The sequence below is a fragment of the Sturnira hondurensis genome, unplaced genomic scaffold, assembly GCF_014824575.4.
Source record: "Sturnira hondurensis isolate 20B ecotype Veracruz unplaced genomic scaffold, ASM1482457v3 Scaffold0006505, whole genome shotgun sequence".
NCBI classification, from domain to species: Eukaryota; Metazoa; Chordata; class Mammalia; order Chiroptera; family Phyllostomidae; genus Sturnira; species Sturnira hondurensis.
This window is the reverse complement of record NW_028079136.1, coordinates 3,826,232-3,852,978: the sequence shown is the minus strand read 5'-3', so window position 1 is coordinate 3,852,978 and position 26,747 is coordinate 3,826,232. Positions and strand designations below refer to the sequence as shown.

Below are 26,747 nucleotides of genomic sequence, written 5' to 3'. Positions count from 1 at the left end.
TAAAGAATGTTCAAATAAAGGCTATCAAAAAAGAAAAAAAAATGAAAAACCCTAATTCTATCTCATTTGTCAACAAAAGTTGGTTATCACCATATGAAAGCTTTCTCTCCACTCCTCACAACTGTCAGGGATACAAACACACTAAAAACAAATAAGATTAAAGTTTGAGATTATCTGGAAAAAAAAGATACCTGCGTTAGTCTACACATACTAGTGAATTTTAAATGTTATCAATAAGCTATAACTACAAACACCTAAAAGGCAAAGTACACACTACATACTTATGTATGCAGATATTTGAAATATCTAATGATCTCTTCTATTTTTCACCATACTAGATGACATTGTATTTATCTTATTTCATTCATTCATTCAAGCACTCGCTAAACACCTACTACAATAAGCCAAGCAATTTACAAGATGCTGAAGCAAGTTAGATGCTTGTTCCTGTTCTCAAAAAACTCACTCTGATAAAGGAAAAAAGACTCCACCAATGGTTCCATATGCCAATTCAACCTGTCTCTCTTACCAAGATAGTTCTTGCACTGTTACCCCATCTTGAAGTCATCCTTGACTTCTCATTCCCCTATATCAAACCTACTTCAAAATGTTTGGACTCTTTCTCTCCCTTTTCACCCACAAGGCCACTGCCATCAGTAAGCCTCCAGGGTTGACCTCTTTACCATTCCAGTCAATTCTGTACCTGCTCTGCTGTAATGAGAATTATCTTTCTAAAATCTTCTAATAGCTCTCCATTTCCTCTATCCAAACTCCTTATCAGAAAAGTTCCTTCAAAATCTAACACTTGGGCCCTGGCTGGTGTAGCTCAGTGGATTGAGCTCGGGACTTCAAACAAAAGGATCACAGTTCAATTCCCAGTCAGGGCACATGTCTGGGTTGCAGGCCAGTTCCTGGCAGGGGACACCAGAGGCAACCATACATTAATATTTCTCTCTCTCTCTCTCCTTCCCTTCCCCTCTAAATGATTTTTTTTAAAAATTTAAATCTAACACTTGGATCCCCAATGTCTACTTCATATTAGGCAAACTAAAGTTTATTATTATTGAGATATTGAAAGCAAAAAAAATTATACTAGACTACTCAAAACAAAGTACTTAGAAAATGTCACAGTCCATTACTATTTTTAGGCATGATAAAAAATTAATCTAAATTCTAAGTAATCTAGAAACAATCTTTATACAGACTGAACAACTGGGCCTGTTGGCTAGAAACATGAATTCAGGAGACTGCCAAAATTTAACTGGTAAAAGGTGATCTGATTACTTCCCCTTCTCTTGGACATTACTATCTAAAAAGGAGGGAAAGGAGAATCTTCGGGATCATAATAACATAAATAAGTATTCCCAGGGACACTGTTTTAGGTAATATTAACACAACAATCTATAGAAGGGTAAAACAACCTGACAGTATATGGAGACAAGTTACTCTGTTCTATGTATCAATGTACTAGGAAATTTAAATACAAGGTGTCCCCACTAAGAATAGAGCTCCTGTGAAAAAGAACAAACGTCCAGACTAAGAAAAGTCTTTTTTTTTTAAATTGAGGAATGGGGGAGGTTAAAGATTTTATTTATTTATTTTTAGAGGGGAATGGAAGGAGAGAAATATCAATGTGTGGTTGCCTCTCCCGCTCCCCCTGCTGGGGACCCAGCCTGCAACCCAGGCACCTGCCCTGACTGGGAATCAAACTGTGACCCTTTGGTTCACAGGCCCGCACTCAATCCACTCAGCTATACCAGCCAGGGCAACAAAAGCCTTGTATGAGTTTATTTGAGTCAAACTGACTACAAGTACCAGAAAGCAAAAATAAATGGATTGAGAAAATGCTCCAGGAAATGGCAGTTTTGCCACTTATTTTATACATTAAAATCAAAGGAGTAGAAATGTAAGGAGGGCTATGTGAAATTCGTTAGTGGTAGATTACGGAAGCAGGAGAAAGCAAAGTCGAGAAATCTCTGAGACTGGATAAAAAGCTATTTTTTTTACACTGGTGGGTATGAGGTAGTTAACGTTTACAATACACAGAGGAGGTATTTGGGCAACAAGATAACAATGTAAAAATGAAGGAGAGAATCCTAGAAGCAGCAAGAGATAAGGGAACAGTCACCTACAAAGGAGTTCCCATCAGACTGTCAGTGGATTTCTCAAAAGAGACCTTACAGGCAAGAAGAGGCTGGAAAGAAGTATTCCAAGTCATGAAATCCAAAGACCTACAGCCAAGATTGCTTTATCCAGCAAAGCTTTCATTTAGAATGGAAGGACAGATAAAGTGCTTCTCAGATAAGGTCAAGTTCAAGGAGTTCATCATCACCAAGCCCTTATTATATGAAATGCTAAAGGGACTTATATAAGAAAAAGAAGATGAAAAATATGAACAGTGAAAGGACAGCAAACTCACAGTTATTAACAACCACACCTAAAACAAAAGCAAACCAAGAGGACAGCTAGATCAGGAGTGGAACCATAGAAATGAAGAACACATGGAGGGTTAGCAAGAGGGGAGTGGGAGGAGGAAAAGGGGGGAGAAGGTACAGAAAATAGCATAGACAGTAGGTAGAAAATAGATAGGGGGGAGGGCAAGAATAGTGGGGGAAATATAGAATCTAAAGAACTTGAGACACGTTGTTATAAACTAAGGGGGGGAGAATGGTGGGGGAGGGAGTGTGCGGGTGGAGGGGAACGAAGGGGGGGAATAGAACAACTGTAATGGTATAATCAATAAAATATATATATAAAAAAAACAATGTAGTCTCCTGCTCTGGTGCTGGTAGTTGGGTCCGCAAAAGAAAATTACTGACATTTCAGAAGAGTATTATCTTAGATGCACAAAGACAACAAACAATTTCAAAGGTAAAGACAGACCTTTTGTCAAGGAAGCTACAAGCCTAGGACATGACTAGCCACTAGGCCCCACTTTTAGGAATTTTCACTTCGAGACCACCCTGTGGGGTTACTTTCAGTTTGTAGGGCCCTGAGCTTGCACGCTTGGTATGTGCTCCTTTTTCATCCACAAAATCTCTCATAAAGAGAAGAAACAATTGCTATTAATTTATACAGAAAAAATTCTTAATCATTCCCAGACCCAAAAATTACCTACCAAATCATACCAAAGAGGCTTAAGAAGTCCAGTTTTATGCCAAGTGGAACACCTCTACAAGCTTTCTTTGGGATCTTAGGACACATCTTGCTAACAGATGCACAAAATAAATAATAAAGCACAAATGCTCACAGACACAGTTCAAAGCTATATGGGGCTTAAAGCTGAGTGTAGTTCCCAGAGAAGGAGCCTGGTGGTCTCACCGCTAGGGATGCATGCTGCCTCAATAACACCTTGCTGCAAAACACACTGAACGCTATTCTTGCTTTTTGCTTTTATTTGTAAAAGGAAAAGAGAAAACAATGAAGAGAACAGAATCACATAGTGATAGGGAGCCAAAGACTACCTTCGTTCGGCACATAGAAAATCAAATATCAAGAGGTGTGAGTAGCAGAGACTGAACAAGAAGTAGCCAACATGGCACCCAGGCTAGTAAAATGTCCTTGGACAATCTTTCCTATGTGGAAAACACCAAAAGGAGAAAGAGCCCCAGAGAGCAAACAGTAATTTGAGATTCGCAGACTAGAGAGGAAAAACCTGATTTCACACATTTAATTCTGTACTAACTATACAGAACATCTTCAGAGTGTGGACCCTGAGTAAGAAGATGCCTACTATGGGCTCCTGGTGGCTAACTGGGCTCAAATTTTAAAAAGTAGAGCCTAGCAGTTGTTTCTACACAGGGGTCACTCAAGCAAACTCTGTACTTCCGGGAGAAGCCTATACTGAAACACCTGCGTGCACTGTGCTTCTGCCATCCTGGCCAGCCCTTATAAAGAAATTCCTGTAATCCTAGGTCAACCCACAGGACTGAGGTTCTCCCCATCCAATCAGAGCTATGCAGCTCCAAACACCCAGAGTCGCTGTATTCTGACCAATCAGGACAGCACCTTTTGGACCAATCAAACTGCAAGGATTTGGTGTCCTCAGACTGATCAGGGACTATAGCAGAGACTTCTGTTCATGTAAGTCTGCTCCCTCTCTGTGGAAGCACACTTTCCCTTTCAACCAGAGACTGAAGACTGCATTTCCTGGCTACAGCTGAAACACAGAAGATGTTTCGCCAGAGCAGAAAGGCAGAGTGGAGCGGAGCAGACCACACCACACCACACCACACCACACCACACCACACCACACCACACCAGAGCTGCACTGCCTAGCTGAAGACTGGCCTGGCCCCTGGGCAGCCTCAGAGCTGTTATTCTGTGCTGTATCACCAACGAGCAGTTTCACTGAATAAAGTTTCTTTCTTCACCACAACCCAAATTGCGGATTCCTGTTGGTATTGGAGTAGCACCAACCATCAGTTGACTAGAGGGCCCTAAATGAAGAATTTCTGAAGGGCCAGAAGCTTGAGGGATCATTTAACAAGCCTCTCACCTTAGGAATAAAAAAGACTGTACAACCCTGAAATGTACAAAATAAATGATGCCTATAATAACTATAAAAGCTTTGAAAAAATTCTACAAAGTTTTTTATAATTTCCTCATGATTGCTGGCTAACCCTGCTCTAAGTGTAAGACAAATCTTTAAATTGGTCAGAAACGGAACAAAGCATTTTTAGCTACATCAAGAAATGGAAAGCCTGGAGGGAATCAGTACTAGCACAGATACCTGTCAAAGAGAAAGAACGAGAAGAAACAGCTTTTAAGAGAAAAGAAAATCTGAGTAAATTATAAACACACACAACTGTTTAAGAGCACCGGACAGGCCCCAAAGTACATAGGAGTGAAGAAAATAGTTTACTCTTGAAAAACTACAACTGGAAGTGAACAGATTAATGAGTTCAGTTTGTCATTTTTATGCTGAGTGTCCTCCTCATCCCTGACAAATACGGTGAAGGAAACCAGGGAGCCACACAGCTCAAAGTAGTTAAGAAAATAGTTGAAGGCTGAAATTGCATCTGGAAATTTAAGATAGATATACTAGGAGTAAAAGAATCACAGAGAAGTGAGACCCAAAAATCTGAGCATAAATTCTGCTCAATTAACCTACACATGCATGGGGCATCGCAGGTAGCTCTATGGTAGGCTACAGATAAATTCACCCTAGAAAGCTGGTAAGATCCACAAGTTTTATGCTTTTTTAACTGAGCTCATTCTCCAACCATGCACAGCCCAAGCATCAGAAAGCTGAAGCCATTACTGGCTTGGGTGTCAGAGAACAGAGACGAACACTGACTAACGAGCAAGAAATGAGGAAAGAATCCCCAAAAGTAGAGGAACCACAAAGGGTGAGCTGCAAAGTCTAAGTATAATCTCTGCCCCAATTTTTGACTCACCACCAAACTGCACAGGTGCAGGAGATCCATCTCCCCACCCTACTCCCCAGCAGACCAAGTTAAAAAACAAATAGATGAAAGAAGAATTAAGCACAGATTATCAGCTGCAGTTTGAGTCCAGGCAAGTTAATGGTCCTTAAGAAAAAAACTAAACACTCCTCATAATAAACTACAATGTCTAGGTTTCAACCAAAAACCATGAGATGCAAAGAAACAAGACAAAAAAGGTAGTCACTAGAAACTGACTCCAAGTGGATCCAAAGATAAGCGTTAACAAATAAACACTTCAAAGCACATATTATTATTATAAATATATTCGAACAATTAAAAGTCAGTATATTCAACAAACTAAGATAAGAATAGCAGAAGGAAATCTCAATAGAGAAGTGCAAACTATCAAAAATATGGTAATTCAGATAAGGCTGAAAAAAATTACTAAAGTAAAAAACTCATTAGATGAGAACTGCTATCGAAGTGATAAGAAAAACAGAATCAAGGCCTGCGAACCAGAGAATCACGGTTCAATTCCCAGGGCACATGCCTGGGTTGCAGGCTGGTTCCCTGCAAGCCAACTCCCAGCAGGGGACGCACGAAAGGCAACCATACATTGACGTTTCTCTCCTTCCCCTCTAAAGATAAATAAATAAATAAAATCTTTAAAAAAAAAAAACCAGAATCAAGGAACTTGAAAATAGATCAACAAAACTTATCCAATCCAAACTGGAAAGCATTACGCTGAGCGAAATAAGCCAGGTGGTGAAAGACAAACACCATTCCTTTAACAGGAATCTAAACAACAAAACAAATAAGCAAGCAAAATGTAACCAAAGACACTGAAATACAGAACGTGCTGACAGGGTCCAGAGGGGAGAGAATCACAGGGGAAAAGGGGAAGGACTCACATGAACAAGTATAAAGGACACATGGACAATAACTAAGGTGGGGGTGGAGATGGGAGGGAGGTGGGGTGCACGGGGTGGGGCAGGGCTGGGAATACAAGAAAGAAAACTGTACTTGAACAAGAGTTAAATAAAAAAAAATTAAAATAAATTTAAAAAAAACTTATCCAATCCATAGAATAAAGAGAAAGATTGAAGAAAAATGAACACATCTGCAGATACAGGCAGGACAACATCTAATGATACAACGTAAAAGTAACTGGACTTGAGGCATTACAGTAAGAAGCTAAGAAAGTGGAATGAGGGAAACTGAGACAAGATAATTAAACAAGGCTGGGCAATTAACAACCTCCTAATAAATCACAAGATCTTTTTTAAAAATAATTTTTATTGATTGATTTTAGATGGGGGGGAGGGAGGGGGAGAAGAGAGAGAGATCAGTGTGTTGTTCCACTTATTTATGCATTCACTAGTTGATTCTTGCATGTGCCCTGCCTGGGGACCTTCCATAGCCAAAAACACTTCAGAGCAGATGGCTGGTATCTCTGGTCCCCAACCGGAGCAGTTTAAATCACCCCAGTTAAGGAGAAAGATATCAGAGTTCTAGTCAGCGCCATTAGTGTCAGCCAAAATCCAGAAATGACAGGGGAATAAATAACAAAAACTCTTGTAAAATTACAAGGGCCCAGACTTCCTGAGGGGGGCAACGTTAGAGTAGACAGATGGTAACTAAGAGGGAGTGAACAGAATCAGACATCTTATTAACACTGGTTAAGAAGGAAAAAACAGCTTTTCAGTCACCATGGGAAGTAACCAACATCTTTCCACCAAAGGGAACAAAACACCAGAAAGACAGCTTTTCAGTCACCCCAGCAAGCCCACCCAAGTAACAGGAGGAGGGAGAAAATGGGGAGGGATTTCCTTTTACTAAGTGCAGGTACAGTAGAAGCCAAGATGGCACAGAAGGAATTCTTTTTACTGCGCATGTGCAGTAGAAGCCAAATGACCAAGCGGAATACCATAAAACAGGGAGGGCACAAGCCCTGGAAGATCCAGAGAAGAGATTGGATAGTTTGAAAGAAAGCCTCCTCTTTTCCAAACCCAAAGAAATATAAGTTAACAAAGACCTCAGGGCAACCGCTGCCCTCTAGTCTGTCTGCTCTTGTCCTCTCCAAGAGAGTACTATTGCTTTTCACTTTAATAAACCTTGCCACTGTGGCTTAAAACTCCTATGTGAGTGTCTTGTCCCAACACCACAGAATAACCTATTTCTTCCAGTAACAGAGTCACTACTGATACACACAATACAACAGAATCTCAAAAGCACTGTAAGTGAGAAAAAGGCAGACTTAAAGATTTCATACCACGTGGCTCTGTAACATTCTCAAAAAGACAAAAGTACAGAGTTAGAGAATAGAGCTGCCACAGGTTAGGGTTTGGGGTACTTACTACACAGGGACAGTACACAGTAATTCTGGGGGGTCATGGAACTACTCCGATCTGGACTGTGGTAGTGATGATTACACAACTGTATGCCTTTGTCAAAACTCACTGCACTTTGCAAAAAAGGAAAAGAAAAAACTCATAGAACTTTCCACTAGAAAAAGAATTTTATTGCACATAACTTCAAAAAGAAAAGAAAAAATGAGCAGAGATGTTTAATACGTGTAAGTATCAAACATATTAGCACGGCATAATTATACCCCTACCTGAACAAAACCCCAAGTCACACTGCCCCCATTACCATCCCAAGGATATGTAATCAATAAGCTTTCTTCCCACTGCCAAAACTGACATACAGAAACTTTCAATAATGAAAACCAGTAAGAAGTTTTCTACTTCTGCCACAATAGTTGGTGACCAAGAAGAGGTTTCAGAATCAGATAAAACTAGTTGTATGACTTTGTACAAGCTTCTTAATATCCAAGACCTTGATTTCCTTAAAGGTGAAATGAAGAAAACACCCCAACTCTCAGTAATAGATATTTTATCTATTATTACTGTAACTGCCAATCAAATTCTTGTAAAGAATAAATAAGATAGGATATTCTAAACAACACAGTGCTGGATATATTGCTAACTTTTTCTAGTAGACCACTGAATGCACATTTTGCATATTTCATTAGTTCATTCATCATTTTCTATTTGCCTTTTAAAATCACAGAAGATAAGAATTCTTAAATAGCCACTCGCCATTTATTGAGCACCTAAAATGTACTTAGATGGTTGACATTAAAAAATAAATGATGTCCATGTCCTGAATTTAAAAAAATCCTAAATCACAACACCTGGGATAGAGGAAGAATGATTAGAGATAGGATTTCTATTCATTTTGAGCTTTCCTAATTTCTCCAGGGTACACCTGAATCCTCCCCCATCCTACTTAACATCAAAAATACCTTAGACTTGCCCTGACCAGTGTGGCTCTCACTCGGTTGGTTGGGAATAGTCCCTCAAAGCAAAAGGTTACCAGTTCAACTCCCAGTCAGGGCACATGCCTGGGTTGTGGGTTTGTCCTCAGTCAGGACACATTCAAGAGGCAACCAACTGATGTTTCTCTCCGACATCTGATGTTTCTCTCCCTCTCTTTCTCCTTCCCTTCCCCTCTCTCTAGAAATAAATAAAATTAAATAAATATATAGAATACCTTAGACTTTTACATGGTCCTCAAAGAGTCATGTACTTTTGACACAATCGCTGGTAACAACATTAAGGAGCTAAATCAAAGCTTTATGTCATTCCTATATTAACAAAGATGAAAACAGAATTATTTCACTGTTAGCTTCAGAGTAAATTTTAATTTCTGGAAGTACAGACCAATCATCCTACTCTCTAGCCTCTGAGAAAACTTCTTTAATTATTTTTATCAGAATATTTTTGCGATATCCAAGAAACTTAAATTTTTCAAAATTTTCTCTTTTGTACATAACAGCCTCCTTGCTCTGTAACAATTTACCACAAATCCAGTGGCTTACAACACACACCAATCATCTCAAGTTTCTGTAGGTCAGGAATACAACAGTTTAGCTGGGTCCTCTGCAAGACTACCATCACGGTGTCAACCACAACTCAAGACTCATTTGGAGGTTCAACTGCAGAAGGATCCACTTACAAGTTTACTGACACTGTAACAACTCACTTCCTTCTGGCTTTAGGATTCAAAGCAAGTCTGCCAGCAAAATGGCATCTTCTGTAATGTAATTAGGGAAGTAATATCCCATTACCTTTAACACATTCTTTTGGTTAGAAGAAAGTCACAAACTGTGCTCACACTCAAGGGGAAAGAATTATCAAAGGCATGAACACCAGACAGGAGGCAGGAATCATGGGAACTACCTTACACTCTGTTTGCCATATTGTCCAACACATTCTATCTATGTATTACACTAAAAGTTTAAGATTCTGCCTAGCCCTTGTGTTAACTACACATACTATTATGCTAACACACACATATACACAAAACACGTAACATCTCTTTTCTCTCCTTGACACATATACTTACATTATTTGTCACAGCAAAAGTCTAGAACCAATCTAAATATTCATTAAAAATGAATTTCATAAAAATATGAACAATATCATGTAACCAGTAAAAATGAGATGGACAGATACATACTGATAAGGAACACATTCCAAGATACCGTTAAGCTTAAAAGCAAGGTAAAGATAGCATTATGTACTCCAATATTTTTTAAATATATCTGTAAACACGCACCCATGCATGTATACGTTTTAAAACTGTTTACAAATACCACATAAAACATATGACTGAGAGGGAAGGCTAGACTCAAAGAGACTTTTCATTGTATCCCTGATACTACTTGAATATTACATACTATTTTCACGATGATAATGTGGACGGAAGGTCTACAATAAAGAATTTGAAAATGGCTTTGCTACAAAAATGTCTTCCCCTTGTTTAATTCTATTACTTACATGTGTGATCATACTTAAGTATGATCAATACATTGTAAGGGTTGGATAATATCTTTTTCCTCTACCCTTCTAAGTTCTCAATTGGGACTCCTGTAACAAAAAACAGATAATCAAGAGAAAAGCATACAAATGTATTTAACATAAATTTTAGGTGACCTTCATAAAGAAATGAAGCCCTGGCCCTGGCCCTGGACAGGTAGCTCAGTTGGTTAGAGCACTGTCCCAATAGGCCAAGGTTACAGGTTTGATCCACGATCAGGACACATAAGAAATCAACTAATGAATGCATAAATAAGTGGAACAACAAATCAATGTTTCTTTCTCCTTCTCTCTCTCTACAATCAATTTTTTAAAAATCTTAATTAAAAAAAAAATGAAGCCCTGAAGAAACAATTAAACCTGAGTGCTCTTATGCTAGTTTGATGAAGAGTGGAAAGTCATACGGAAAGATATGATAGAGTATAAGCTAAGTGTAGTAAACAGAGGGAAATTTATTGGCAAGGCCTGCTGCCCAGAGCCCTCCATGTCCCTTCATCTTTGGACCTAAGGATGTCCCTGGCCTCTGGATATGCGGAGGACACCTCTCACGTGAGAGTTTTGCAACCTGTTTTGGCGATAGGGCAAAAAGTCCCTCCTACACATGCCATTTCTCAAATTCCTTAAGGTACTCAATATGCCAAATTGGGTAGTATTTCCTAAGCCCCGTCATTTATGCATTGTCAGAATATGTTTCTGCCACATATCTATTAAAATGTAAGATCCTCGAAGGCAATAACAAGGTATGATTTGTATTTGTGTTCCCATAGCTCAGTACAACTTATACATAAGTTTTTACAAAGTGTTTTAACAAATTAAGATGAAATAAGCAAAAACATTTAACAGAATCCATTAGTGGAGAGAAAATATAAATGATGAAGATTTATAGGCAGTCTTTAACTTAGTTGCTGTCTTAAAAAAGAATAGTATTAAACAATTATACCCACGTTTTAATTATAGCAAAAAACACCAATCATGTGAATCTCACCCTCAAATGGGCAGAAATTCTAATACTTCAATTCCTAAATGTGAGGTTAAAGGAGGGAAAATATAACAAATATCCCTAAAAACATTTTTAAAGATTATCAAACTAACCCCAAGTTTCCCCCAAATACGGTATTTTGCCATGTATAATGCATACTTTTTTGCCCAAATTTTTGAGGGAAAAGTAAGGGTATGCCTTATACATGGGTGTAATAATTACATACTATGGGCATAATAATGCTGTGTATAATGCACACCAAAACCATGGGTGCACATTATACACAGCAAAATACAGTATTTCTCAAAGCTGCCTATCTAAATCTCACAAAATTCCTTTCAACTGTCAAGGCTTGTCCTTTTCTGATCTTCCTTGATTAAAATAAGGCAAGCAAATAAAGCTAAGAAGTATATTCAGGATACTTTTATACTAGAGTATATCTGACTAAATTTTGTTTTAGTTCCATGATATCAATTTAAATTGATTTATTCTTTCAAAATCTATTTATTGAGTATTTAGCACATTTTCAGGCATTTTTGCTAACTGCAGGGGATACTTAACAGATTTAATAAAATTGCATGGAATTTCCACAAAAAGTAGGGTACTCTGTTTATTAAAGGGCCTCCTTATGCAATCGACCAAGACTTCAAAGTCACCTCATATTCAGCCCTTGATCTTCCAGAGGTGACCTGGAGATAAAAATCTGAATTAATTTACTTTATTACTTTTACAGAATTTTTACTCAAATATTGCTGACTTCCTTCCCGCCCCCCCCCAAATTTTGCTAACTTCTTGTTCAAGGCATTAACATTTCAAGAAACTTTTCATTTCCCCCCACAAACTTAAACAGCTCAATAACTGTTTGAAAATCTTTCTGTATCTTAAGCATGTTCTAAGTACTTTATCTGATTAGCACTGAAAGAACTAGATGCTGTTTATAGTGTTAAATTCTTAAAACACACTAAAAGGCATAATTTTTATATTCTAAAAAAACAACGTTCTGGTTTCTGTGCATTATGTCCCTATTTTTTCTTTTCTTCTATGACTAAACAGTATTGCCTTCAAAATCAGAAACATCTTAGCGAAAACAAATCACCGCAACATAAAATTGAACACAGGTAAATCTCCAATATCTGATGAAGTAAGGGCCCAAATCAAAGGAGATTACATTCAACCCCTAAGAACTGTCACCCTTTAAACAAAGTCAGACTCTTAAACAGTGTTTTCTTTTTTTCCTCTGTGAGGTTTTTAAAGTAAGTTTTATATTTTTCTATATAACCTTTACCATACTGTTCCATTTTGGCCCATTCGTTATTCCCATCGCCAACCATTTTTCAGATTTTTGCTTGTTTATCTGCCAAATCAACACAATAGGTTACAAAAGGCCCTACATATGATTTGATTCAAGTTCTAGATCACAGTGCTACCCAATAGAAGTTTGTGTGATAATGGAAACACCCTAAATCTACACTGTGCAGAAAGCACTTAAAATGCACTACCACTAAGGAAATGAATTTTTAATTTTCCATTTTAATTAACTTAAATTTAAATAGTCACATGGGGCTGGTAACTACCATGTATGCCAACACAGAGGCAGAGTATCAGACCTCCTCCACCAAAAAAGTTATTTTTCCACTAAATGCTTCATTTTAAGGAATCTACAGTTTGCCTTGAGATAAAACACTTGCTCACAAAGACAGACTCTCAGTATTACAGGTACTGGTCCATTCTGATAAAATAAAACTTTTCTTATGTTCAAAGATTAATAAAGGCTTATTCTGAAAACTAAAAGTCTGTGTATGATACTGATAGACAGACAGAAGCACAAGTGGCACAGAATAAAAGGCCCAGAAATAGGTCTCTAAAATATAAGAAAATTTGATGTATGATTAAGTGGTTTCTCAAATCATTCAAGGAAAGCACACTAATACATGGTACTGTAACAACTGAATAAACATTTGGGACAGCATAAATTTAAATCTGTACCTCACACCTTACTAGGGTAAACTCCAAATGGATCAGTTATCTAAATGTAAAAATTGAAATCATTCAAAATCCAAGGGAGAAAAGAATAGGTGCTATCCTTTAGAACCTAGCAAAAGAAAAAGCTTTTATTTGACTACGTAAAACTCAACACTTTTCATTGCAAAAGCAGAAATAAACAAAACAAAGAACGAACATTTTGTTCTACATAAAGGGTCCTTTAAAGAGGAGGGATAGGTGGTAAACACAATACAATACACAGATGATGTATTATGGAATTGTATGCCTTAAACCTATATAATTTTATTAAACAATGTCACACCAATAAATTCAATAAGTAAAATAATTTAAATAAATAAGTAAATAATGAGGGGGGACACTCCCCCCAAAAACACAGAATGCAGAAAATGAGCAATTCTCAGAAAAATAAAGGCAAATGGCCTTAAACATATCAAAGTATGCTCAACTTACAACAGAAATTCAAATTAACACCTCCGATTTTTTCCAACACCTCCAATTTTGACCATGTATTCTGTTGGTAAGGCTGTAGAGCAGAGGTGTAAAATTCATTTTCACCAGGGGCCACATCAGCCTCACAGTTGCCTTCAAAGGGCTGAAATAATTTTAGGATTGTATAAATGTAACTATTCCTTAACTGTTAAGGAGTTGAAATTACATTCGGCCCTTTGAAGGCAACTGCAAGGCTGATGTGGCCAGCCTCCCCACCCCCCACTAGTGAAAATGAGTTTGACACCCCTGCTGTAGAAAAACAGATATTCTCCACATTCTCATATGCTGCTAAGAAAAAAATACAATGCGAACCCTGGCTGGTGTGTCTCAGTAGACTGAGTGCCAGCCAATGAACCAAACCATTGCAGGTTCAATTCCTACTTGGGGTGTATGCCTGGGTTGCAGGCCAGGTCCCCTACAGTAGGGGGTATATGAGAGGCAACCACACATAGACATTTCCCTCTTTCTCCCTCCCTTCCCCTCTCTAAAAATAAATAAATAAAATCTTTTTAAAAAATATAATATAACCCCCCTGTGGTAAGGAATTTTGCAACATCTCACAAAATTACACATTCACCAGTCTCACTAAGAATCTACACTAAAGATATAATTATACGGGAAAGGGGAGGTCAGGAATGAAAAAAATTTTTTTAAAGCTACAATTATACAAATACTAAAAAAAATATTCAAAATATATTCACTGCGGCATTATTATAATGGCAAAAGACTAAAACCAATATGAATCACATCCAAAGAGACTAAATGAAAAAACTATGAGCCCTGGCTGGTGGGGCTTGGTGGACTGAGTGCTGGATTATGAACCAAAGGGTCGCTGGTTCAATTCCCAGTCAGGGCACATGCCTGGGTTATGGGCCAGGTCCCCAGTAGAAGGTATGCAAGAAGCAACCACACATTGGTGTTTCCCTCTCTTTCTCCCTCCATTCTCCTCTCTAAAAATAAATAAATAAATAATCCTTTAAAATAAAAATTGTAATAAACTATGATACATCCACACGATGAAATATTACGCATCTATAAAAAAGAATAAGGAATATCCTCATGTATTAATATGGATTTAGATCCAAGATATATTGTTAGGACAAAAACACAAAACAGGTACAGAACAAGCGGTATATAGTTTGCTACCTTTGTGAATAAAGCAAATAAACATGCATACATATATAAACATATATTTATTGCATATATTTGTTTTGGAGGGAAAAAAACTCTAGAAGGGTAAATAAGACACTGTTAGAAATTGTTACCTACAGTGGCAGGGTGGGAAAGGTGTGAAAGTAATATAGACGTAATTATGCAAGACTTTTGAGTATGTTTTGATATTTGAAACACATAATAATTTAAATATTCTAAATAAATAAATAAAAGGCCTAATACTACTATGTTCTAAATTGTACCACTTAACTGTTCTTCGGTGTTGTTCAATAAAGGAAACAGTAGATGAACATTGGGTACGTAACTGAAGATTTAGCAGCAATGAACATGAGTTGCCATGTCAACTCATGTTCATTCATCTCTCATTAAATACTACCATCTAGAACAGTAAGCAATGACCAATGAGTATGAGAATGAGTTCCTGAAGAATAAGGTCAAACCACCTTCCTTTGAGAAAGTTACCACACTGGTGGCGGGTGAGAAATATTCCTTAATGCCGAGTGAACCACAGCTACATATTCAGTGAGGTATTTCAAGCAGGATGAAGGCACAGGGGTGGCATATTAGCATCTAGTTCAGGAAACCTTGGATAATAAGTTGGATTTTCATATATATGGGGTTGGCAAAAGTAGGTTTATGGTTGTAATGCAAACAAATACAATAATTAGTACATAATAATACAAGGATAAAGTGTGTGTTTTGCATACTCACAACTGGTAACCTACTTTTGCCCACCCTTGTATTATCTATGCTAATTAACATATCAATCCTACAAGACGCAAGAGGTGATCCCTATTTAGAAACTGGCTTAAAGGGAGTATATTATTTGCCTAACATCACATAGCTAATAAATAAGCTAGGACTCAGATACAGGTCACTATAGTTAAATTCACTGTGTTCCTGCCCTACTATATTGTCCCTCAAATTTAATACACAACCCATGAAAATGCTATAAAATAACAAGTGCTAGTGGTTAGCATTTCAAATCATTAAGATATAGACAGATTCAACATTGGTTAGATAGATAGGTCCTAAAAATTTAATTGGTTAACTATGAGAAGATCCTTTCCTTCCCCACAGTTTATCTTCCCCAAATTCCACATTACTAAATAATTCAAAGTAGAACATAAAGCCATAAAAAAACAAGAATAAAATATAAGTGGATATTTATCTGACTCAAATAAGAAAAACATTATTAAGTGAAAGACTGTTAGCACAAGAAACAGGAAAGTGCAGCCAGCCACTTTAAGCAAGCCAACATCTTCACCAAAGGCTATGAAAACTTCCATCAGGGATCAGATGAAGAACCTACAGACCAGTTTTCAAGAAGCATTAGATTAGACTACATGAAAATTCAAACTACAAAAGAAAAATAAAAAACTGCAGAACAATTTTTATAATGCAAAAAGATTAAAATCTTAAATATATAAGAAATGATTATAAACCCATATTTAAAAATCTGAATACAATGGTAAAAAAATGATCAAAGTTCATCAACTACTTACAAAAAGAATACTGACCAAAAAAAGGAAAAGAAAAAATATTCAACCTCACTAGTAATATTAGAAAGCCAATGAAATCTGAGATGTTTAACCTATCAAACTGTCAAAGGTATGTCGATTTGTTTAATGATAACCAGTGATAGCTGAAGTACATACAAGGAAAATAGCTACTCGAGCTTGTGGGACTACAAATTACAAAACTTGGAAGGTATCATACACAAAACCCTTACCTTTAAATTTTTATCTTAAGAAGTATGTTTATCAAAGCGTTTATGGTAAGTGGAAGTGAAAAGAAATAGGGAAGAGGAGGAGGGAAGGAACGTTAATTTTAAATCTAATTATCTGTCACATCAGCGATTTCCAACAGGTATGCTGCAAGAGACACACCGGTGTGCCACAAGAATTTTTAAACATGCAGCACCTGACTATTTAGTCAAGGGCACTGACCTCTTTTCCCAGAGTGTCAAATAAAAAACCTGACAACAGCCAACACAACAATAGCTGTCTGATGTGAATGAATCAAAATTATACCTATTTTATTGGTCAAATTGGCAAAAAAATATATTTTTGGTGTGCTGCAGAATTTTAGTAATTAGTTTATGTGTGCTGTGAGATGATAAAGACTGAAAATCAGTTACACTACTCAAATTTCGTTTAATTTCTCAAAATCAAAAATTTAAGCAATTATATACAGAAGAATCCCAATTCTAGGTTTCTGTGTGTGTGCACTTGTGACTTGAAGCAAATTCACTGGGTCATGAATTACAGTGCCATTTTCTTCTTTGATCTATCCTTTTTTACATTATTCAAAAAATATTGTATTAAGTAATTTTTCTAAGTACTTATAGTAAAACAATTTCAAAATCAGTAAGCTTTCAAGGCTACTGCTAAATATCATTCACTATGGAAGTAAAGATGATCAAAGATGTCATACTACTTTTCTTCTGAAATATGATACTTTTTCCCTTAATGTTTTAAGTTCAACTAACTTGAATAGCTACACATATGTGTATGTATAAATAATGCACATATACTGTCATACCAGTTAACTATGTATACTACTCATACACAAAAAATGGCAATCAAAATAGAACACGACACAATACTAAAATGAATGTAAATGGAAGTTTTAGCGTTTTCTTCACATGGCACAATGAACACGATTCTCACACACTCCCAGAAGTTCATGGGAACCACTAGGAAGATCACTGGAATAAACCACTCAGAATTAGGAGACTTGGAGACCTGTAGTCTTGTCTCAATACCTTTTATCAAAATCAAGTAAGGGGGGTTTAATCTGTACTTCAGTTCCAAAAATTAGAGGATTAGAGATTTTAAAGTACTTTCAATATTATGGTTTTATAATTCCACTAGTCTCTAATAACTAAATACTATCTTTTAAAAAGGAAACTTTGGCAATTTGGACTGTTCAACAAAAAGGAAACAATAAGTGCCCCACAGGTACTCATTTTATAGAAACTTTTTAAGCAAACTAAATTAACAAATAGAGGCAAAAGGATGAAACCTATTGCATTGCTTGCTTTCTAGATATGAGAAAAATTGAATTCAATCCTGCACTATATAAAGCAAACTGCTTTGAATGAATTACCTTTTTTAAAAAATGCTATTTTCTACTTATTTTTAGAAAGAGGGGAAGGGAGGGAGAAAGAGAGGGAGAGAAACATCAATGTGCAAAAGAAATATCAATCTGCTGCCTCTTGCCTGCCCCCAACCCGAGACCTGGCCCCCAACCCAGGTAACCCAGGTACATGCCCTGAAGGGGAATCGCTGGCTCCATGCTCAATCCAGTGAGCCCCATCAACCAGGGCAAAATAATTACCTTTAAAATAAATCAGCACTATTTGTATGACTATCTACAAAAAAATTTTTTTAACTCTAAAAACTCCCCTGGCTGGTGTAGCTCAGTAGATTGAGCACAGGCCTGTGAACCAAAAGATCTCAGTTCGATTCCCAGTCAGGGCACATGGGCTGCAGGCCAGTACCCTGCAGAGGCCAGTTCCCAGCAGGGCATGGATGAGAAGCAACCATACATTGATACTTCGCTCCCTCTTTCCTTTCCTTCCCTTATAAAGACAAATAAATAAAAATTAAGAAAAAAATTAAAAATTAAAATTCTAAAAAGGTCTGTTGCACAATCTTGCACCTGAGATTCTTCTTCAAGCATCTGGGCTCTAAAATTTATTTTTAAGACGACATTTAATGTAGTCTACAAATAGACACTCAGAATAATTTTCTACTCATCTGCTACTAGCAATGACAGCCCAAATTAATAAAAATAAATGGTTTTATGTTTCAAAAGTAGATAACAGTATCCTATAGATGATTTTTAAAAATCCCACACGATCTCTCATCTATTCTCTCTTCCCTTTTTTCTCCCATTCCACCTGGCATTCAAATTACATAGAATACCAGATATCACTCACTGGATACCAACATGAAAAAGAACTTCCTACTGTTTAGTGCTGACTAAAATTGAAAAAAAAGAAAGAAAAACCTTTGTAATTTACAGTGGAAGAGTCATACTGGCAAGGCTGTAAATACTACACTTTGAATTTGTTCCCTCCAAATCAAACAGCTAGATGTAAATATAAATTTATCTGATAGATATGTTTCAAGATCACTGGCCAGAATGCTATTTTCTAAGCATAAATAAGAACAAAGTGCAAACAAGTTATATTTATTTTACTATTTACATAGCACTGTTATATATTTTATTTCATTTCATTCTTAAACTCCTGACAATTATGTTCTATCTCCATTTTTCATGCGAGGAAACAAAGGTTCACGAAGGTTAAGTAACTTTGTGACTTTTATGTCACAAAGCTAAAAGTTGGCTTTAAACCCAGATCTAAATGAGCCCAAATAAGGTAATCCAAGCAAAAACCATGATTACAATTAAAATGAACTTAGAACAGTGCTATTCAGTTTCTAATCAAGTAGTACTTCAATCAGTGACTATGACAGAATCTCACCCCCAAATACTAAATGTTAATTTCAGTTTTGACCAAAAATACTAATAGATCACTCAACTCAAAAGAAAACTACCATCCAATCAGATACTTTTACATTTTAAACAAAAAAATTTTTAATTAAATAAAACATTATGGATAATGAAAGATGCTTTTATGGCATAGATTCCTTTTGGCAATGTTATAATCTTCAGAAATCCACTACTGTGACATAAAAATCACATAAAAACTTTCCTCTTTTCAAGTACAGAGGTCCCCTCTTTATCTACAATTTTGCCTCCCATGATTTCAATTACCAGCAATTAACATCCAGTCCAAAATGTTAAATGGAAAATTCCAGAAATTCATACATTTTAAATTGCATACTGTTCTGAATAGCATAATGAAATCTCTCACTATCCTGTTCCATCCTACCTGGAATATGAATCATCCCTCTGCCCAGCACAGCCACACTGCCTGCCCATTAGTCAGTTAGTAACCTTCTCAATAATCAAATCAATTGTTTGCAGTGCTTGTGTTCAAGTTACCCTTATTTTACTTAATCATGGCCCCAAAGGGCAGGAGTAGTGATGCTGGCAATTCAGATATTTGTGTTCACGTATGTATGCCAAAGAGAAGCCATTAAGCACTTTAAGTGAAACAGTGAACATTCTCAATAAGAAGAAAATGTATGCTGAGGTTGCTGAAACCTACAGTAAGAACAAAATCTTGTATCTGTGAAATTGTCAAGAAGGAAAAAGAAAGTCATGCTAGTTTTGCTGTCGTACCTCACTGTAAATTACAGCCACACTGCATAAGTGCTTAGTTAAGATGGAAAAGACATTCTGACAAGCATGGTTCAGTTGGTTCAGTGTCTTCCCACAAAGCAAAAGGTCACTAGATGGATTCCTGATCAGGGCACATGCCTGTGTTGCAGGCTGGTCCCTGGTTTGGGTGTGTGCAAGAGGCAACCCATCAATGTTTCTCATTCTCACTGCCTACAACTAACATTTACCAACCTCTTAATCCTCTCCCAGAGAGCGAGCATCTCTTTGACTTGTGATTGCTTACCTTCCATCTCTGAGTTCTATTGCTACCTGCTGAGCAAGGTAGGTTTCAGTTTCAAAGATGCCAAAGTAAATGACAGCAAGCAACAATAGCTTGAACCCTCAAACATTCTATCCAAGAGAAAAAAAAATGTAGTTCCTCCTCCATTAGTGAACATCTATAACTATCTTTTCTTTGTGGGTCATAATCAACAAAGACGCAAAACAATAAAAAAGATAAAGATAAAAACATAGTTGAAACCAGTGACCAAAAAACTTCCAATTTTTTAAAAAATATTTTATCTATTTCTCTTTAGAGGGGAGGGGAAGGGAAGGAGAGAGGAAGGAAACATCAATGTATGTTTGCTTCTCGTGCATCCCCTGTAGAGAACTCGCCCCTGCCAGAAACTGGCCTGCAACCCAAGCATGTGCCCTGACTGGGAATCGAACCGCACCGCGATAGTCTGGTTCGCAGGCCCGTACTCAATCCACTGAGCTACACCAGCCAGGGCAACTTCCTATTAACTTCAACTGAAAATTAAACTTAGAACAGTAGATGTTCCATTTACTTCTCCCTCACAAGAGTCCAGCCTGCTCAGATAAATCTCCCATTCAAAGGAGTAGAGAAATGTATATTCTAAGAATTGAGAGGTCCAAAAATAGAACCAGAAGACACTGAGCAAAAACATACTCAAAGGGCGGGGGGAAGGATACTCAATTCCTTCTCCTAACCTCATTTAAGCCTCTTTTGTGAAGGCACTGATGGTGATATAAAGGGGGGAAGTACTCATTAGAAAGAACTTCCTACTCTACAAATCAGGGTAAAAACCTGCAAGGAGGAAGATGATGGCTCTTCCTGAACAAACATAACCTCCACAAATACACAACAGATTCTTCAGAACGTTTTAAAAATTCTTAAACAGGAACACTTCACAAACATAATCTCTTCCTGTTTCACTTCCTATACCAGAGAGGCAGGGATTGGATGAAGAGATAATTAGACTAGTTTGACCTGCAAAGACGGAGCTTCAAAGAAGAAAAATTCAAGGTTGCAAACTCCCAAAGTAGTCATGATTAAAAATCAGTGTTCTATGTGGTCCTTGCATGAATTATGACCAATTTAATCATAAAAGATAGACCCCTTTGTAAAACAGCATCGTAGATAAAAAAAAGTATTTAACCATTTTATCTTCCTTTTCAAAACTCTTTCCCTCACCTAGCCTCTTCTCACCCTTATCCCCAGAGAAGAAATTCCTGTTGCTCTCTACACCCTGCAGTCCACTTCTTAGGTCTGACCTCTAACATCCCATTCCCCACTGGCCAACTAAGTACAAATTAGATTATGTAATTAAAGTACTTCACACTAATAGGCAAGCATGGTTTAATCCACCAGGATTCAACTCCATGAATATCATTAAGCTCTACTACATATAAGGCCCTGTGTTTAACCTACCAAAGTACCTATTCTTCTTACAAGAAAAATTAGTTAAATCAGTCTTTTAATGGACAATGTAAGCAAGAGGCACATGAGTGACTGTTTCATATCACACTCTCCATCCCATTCCTTTCCTTTCCTTTTCTTTCCCCACCCTAAGAGCCAGGGAGTATAATCAACAATCAATATTTGCTTCCAGTAAGTCAATGACTGGGAAGACAATGTGGGATAGTATAGCAAGCATTAAACATTCAAAACTATAGCTGCATTGTAGGGCGTCTCTTGGATTTAACTTTACATATTAATTGGAAGTACATTAGAGGGCTTCTCAATAAATTGATTCCATTTCCTTACAAGATATCTTTAAATTACCTTTGCCCAGAACCCTGAGTTATTAAACCATAAATAGAGAGGGTTTTTTCCCTTATTTCCAGTTAAAATGTTAGTAAGTATCAGATCAATTGGCCCTACTATATTTAAAGGTTATTGAACTTGGCTATTAGACTTATCTGTTTTCACTTAGACTTCATATTTTTCCCAAGTCCTCCAAGGTTTGAATTCCAAACTAATGGCATACTTGCTTTAAATCTTTTTTTCCCAATGATAAAATTTACTAATTCTCACCTATAATAGAGGTCCTAAACTGAAGAGCAGGATACAATTACTGACAGGTTTGAGTATGGCTGGGCCACATGAAGCTATTTTCAGTTGTTGTAATTCATTCTTAGTATTTTTTTTTTTAAAAGAAGAGGCTGCAAGCAAAAATCCAAACTTCTTATGTTCTCTTGAAAAAGCTTAAGACTGGGCCCATGTTGTGTAGGGCACTAATCAGGTGAACCTGAGAACTGGATGTCCCTCTTGGATAAGGCATAAACTCTCCAGTGTCTTTCACTTATTCTTATTTTCATCTGCAGAGCATCTGAAGGCATGTGAACTTGCTATTCTCAAACTATTTCTTGGAAAGGGTGCATAATGTTTTGCAGATCACTTCCACACTCCACCAAGTCAACTAAAGGTAAAAAGCCACATAGCAGACCATAGCAGTTTGCAACTTCATAGTTAATAATTTTAAAATCTCACAAGGCTTAGAGGGGTGAGAAAGAAGAAAATTCAGACTAGTAGAAGGGTGACACAGAGAAAGCAAAAAAGCCCATCTGAAAGCTTTTTTGGAGTGAAGAAAAAAAAGGTGAAAGAACTCAAAAACACTTCTGAGACACTGAAAGCTATCCTGATTGAACACTACATTATGTTCTTCTTACCCTGCTCCATGCAGAACCTCTCTTTCCACTTTCTGTGTAACAACAGCAGTTAGGTCACAAACTCTGAGAAATGTCAGAAATATTTATGAAACACTTAGAGCTTCAAAAAGAATTCTCCTCACAATTTAAGTCTCAACCCACCATCAAATCCTTTCCCAAGTGTCTCCCACTGCTTTCTGCTTTGTTTTCAAATGACAACCGCAGTCCTCACTTTTCAGTGCTTAGACTTCAGTCCTGGATGGGCTCTCCAACACAGAAATACTTTTTGGCCCTTATGGTTTCATTCCTTATATATCTCTTATTACAATTTCTACAGTCTATTTCATTCGAAATGTATTCGTAATCTCCTCTCTAAAAAATGTTGATCATAGTTGTGTAGTAGGGGAAGGGGGGGAGGTACCCGATTGTCCAAAAAAAATCAATACACCATGCTTCACTGATTGTAAATTTAAATAAAAAGCATGAAGACTCTTAAAGATACAAAATTTAAATATTTTTGTATGGTAAATACACAAAGTGACACACAGATGAAGCTCTATTTTTAGCATATTTTTAGCTTTCTTTTCATCACGAATTCAAAATACTGAGAAAGTATGAAATCTGAGAGGATCGGGGATGGTGACACTGTCCCCACATTAACAAATTACACATCAACAAATTAAGTGATGTCTCACCTCCCCGCACCCCATTCCAGAAGATAAAGGGTGCTAGGAAACTTGCATCTAAGGAAGAAAAAAAGTTTCTCTTCGCAAGTTTTGAGGAACCAAAGCTTTACCATACGTGATGCTATCACAGCATAAAACCAGGCAGCACATTATTAGGATCTCACTGCTCTTCACTCAGTAGAAGACGACTTGCCACCAAATCCCCTATTGTGATGCGCCCTCATCCGTACGTCGCTGCTTTTAGCCCAGGGACAACAGAAAAGGGGCGGGGAACAGGGTTACTCTGCCCAGCAAAGGATGAAGGAAGGTATCGCCTTCACCAGTGCGGAAAGGCCCCGGGGGCTCCCAACCCAAAAACAGCACCGCCGAACCCAAGCCCCATCCCTGCCTCTGCGAACTGGGTGCCAGCGACCGGAGGCCAGAGCCCACCCACTGCCCCCAAGTAGGTTCCGAGACACCCAGACCACCGCCTGAGCAGCCCAGCTCTCTAGCCCTGACTCGCCCTCCTCCCCCTTCCTCCTTCGCCCCCGCCAAGCCCAGCCTCCGGCGCCGCCCCCACCGAGTTCCCCAGCTGTGTCCAGGCACCCCCGAACCTGTAGTGCCCCTTAAGCGTCCACGGAGAGTCTAGGCAAAAGCCGGGGCTAGCGACACCTCTGCTTCCTCCTCAACTGGACCCCTTCAGAGGTGTCTGGCTTGACGGCCACTCTGGCAGCCTCGGCTACCAGAGCCGCCCGGCAGGTTGCAGGCCGGCTCCTAATCCTGTTCTCGCGAGAGCCCACAATCCAAAGAGGGGAGGCTAACTGCGTTCTCGCGAGAATGGTGGCTCAACGCCCAGGAGTGGGCGGGGCGCCGGCTGTGCGAGGTGTTGAGGGAGCTGAGCTGCAGCTGGGCTGGGCGTCTAGCTGGGGGGCTGGCGCTACTGATTGGAAGGCGTTGGTTCTCGAAGTCGTCAGCTGGCGATCAACAGCGGGTTTCGAGTCTGAGAGGCTACGATCAGCGTTATACCCCCCAATAACCTGTGAGTCCCAGGTCTTTTCCTTCGACTTCCTATGCCCGTTAGAAAAAAAAGCAGACCGCATCTCCAGCCCCGATTTAGAGAAATACCCTTGGGATCCTGAGTTTGTTTAGGGAAAGCGTTTTTCTCAACTGAACAAACTCCGAATTGCCTTTACCAGCACAGCTGCGGGGTATTAACCGACCGGGGTTCATGAAAGGCGGTCGTTGTGAGGGCCACCCGCTATTCCCTAAGTTCCACAGCTGTTTGCTTTTAAACGCTGGGTTGGCGGGAACCGCTGTGCCAGCTGAAACTCCTGCCGTTGGGCTATCCATCCACGAGTAACCCCAGATAGGGGATTGCTCCCTGTGGGGAGAAAGTCGCCAAGTAATAGTTTCAGTCGTTCGATTTTCTGATCCTACCACGTGCCAAATGCTGGACTATATACAAAAGGGCAAAAATAAAAGACAATGTCTCCTCCCTTGAAACACCCTCCCGCCCGGGGACGAGACCCTCCCAAAGACAGATAATCCCATATACTGAGTTGCTTGCACTGATCTCTGGGAGCAGGAAGGGAGTACTTAACCTGCCTCTGCCTGCCATGTTGAGGAAGCCTCCACCTGGGAGTAATATTTGAGCTGAATCTTAAAGGATGAGTAAGAGTTCCCAAGTTTTCAGGAGAGTGGGAGGGGCTTTGCAAGTAGAGGAAACAAGGAGGAAGAGGCCTTGGTTTGAGTAATTTGGTATGAAAACAGATTTGCAGGAAGAATTGTTAAAAAAAAAAAAAGAAAAACTTTGAATCCTTGTTAAGTTAGTGAAACAGAACGACTCTGGGTTCTGTTTCTCTGGGTTCCATTTTCCACCACTGAAAAACCATGATTCCCAATGCTAGAGTCTTAAGAAAAGGAAAGGAATTATTTATTCTGAAGTTTTAGAGCAGGTTTAGAAGAATGGTGGATTTCTGCCATTAAATCTCACTCCCTTTAGAAACAAAAAACCCATAATCACACAGTCCTGCCTCCCTTTGCAAAACTAGGCCAGTTGGGAGTACTGTCTCTCAGAAAAAGAAATAGAAGTCTGTAGCTTAGCTGGGCAGATTTCTATCTGTATTCTGGCTTCTTCCAGTCGTGGGTGCTCAGCTAGGCTTCTGCTCTTAATCCAGAACCCCATGGATGACCCTCATGGTGGGCAGGTGGGGGTCCTTCTGCATCCTTTCAAACCACGTGGCCAAGACTGCTCCCAAGCCACATGGTCAAGAGATGCTTCTCCTTCCCAAGCCACCTTGGTTAAACCCGAGTGTGGCTGCCATGCCCAACTTTAAGTCCCAGCTCTGATCTTCCTCCATAACCCCATTTCTGTCTCCTCCCACAAAGGGTTTCCCCTTGTCACTACTCTAGTTTCTTCTCCCTTTTTTTGGCTGCCATAGTTAGTCTGGGCTGACTTGGCCCTCTTATGTGGCATCCACCTCCAAGCCATTGGCCCGAGCATGATAACTAGGGTACCACCTGCTCTGATTCCAGTTAGAGTCAAGCCCATCTCCCTGGCTCCCAGAGCGGCAGGCACGGCCATTAGCATTATTAAAACACTGGCCAACCTCTTTAGATATGCAAAGTAATTCTCAATGGCCCTGCTCCACTTTTCTTTTCCCTAAACCAGGCTAGTGGGGGGACGTCCCATTTTAGGGACCTCTAGCTCAGCACCCTGTTACATTAGGAAGAGAAAAAACTCCCAGGATCTCACACGTGATAGCCAAAGTGTTTTCCAAACTGAGATAAACAACTAAACTTGAACAACATAAGATAGTAAACATCCTCTTCCTCATCTAAGGACACTTTGGTATCGGAGACCTAAGGGAAACAGGTTATTGCCACAGGTATAGTAAGTTGTTGTTATTGCCAACATTCTGCTAAATTGGAAATTGCCAATGATCTTTGAAGATTTCTATGTAAGAAGAATCCA

General features: G+C 38.5%; 1 protein-coding gene across 6 annotated transcripts in view; it reads right to left on the bottom strand.

Moving 5' to 3' along the window:
• Positions 1 to 24,560, bottom strand: part of BTBD10 (BTB domain containing 10) — an 84,204-nt gene extending 59,644 nt beyond the window's left edge. For 2 of the 6 annotated variants that reach the window (XM_037050042.1, XM_037050046.1), the window contains exons 1-3: positions 24,388 to 24,560; positions 10,235 to 10,324; positions 8,946 to 9,039 (exon numbers count right to left, since the gene is read on the bottom strand). The gene's annotated coding sequence lies outside the window, so the exon portion shown is untranslated. Of the gene's footprint in view, positions 1 to 8,945; positions 9,040 to 10,234; positions 10,325 to 23,803; positions 23,826 to 24,387 lie in introns of those variants that run through there. The other 4 variants (XM_037050044.1, XM_037050045.1, XM_037050043.1 and 1 more) reach the window with 3 other exon arrangements.
• Positions 24,561 to 26,747: the final 2,187 nt, after the last annotated feature.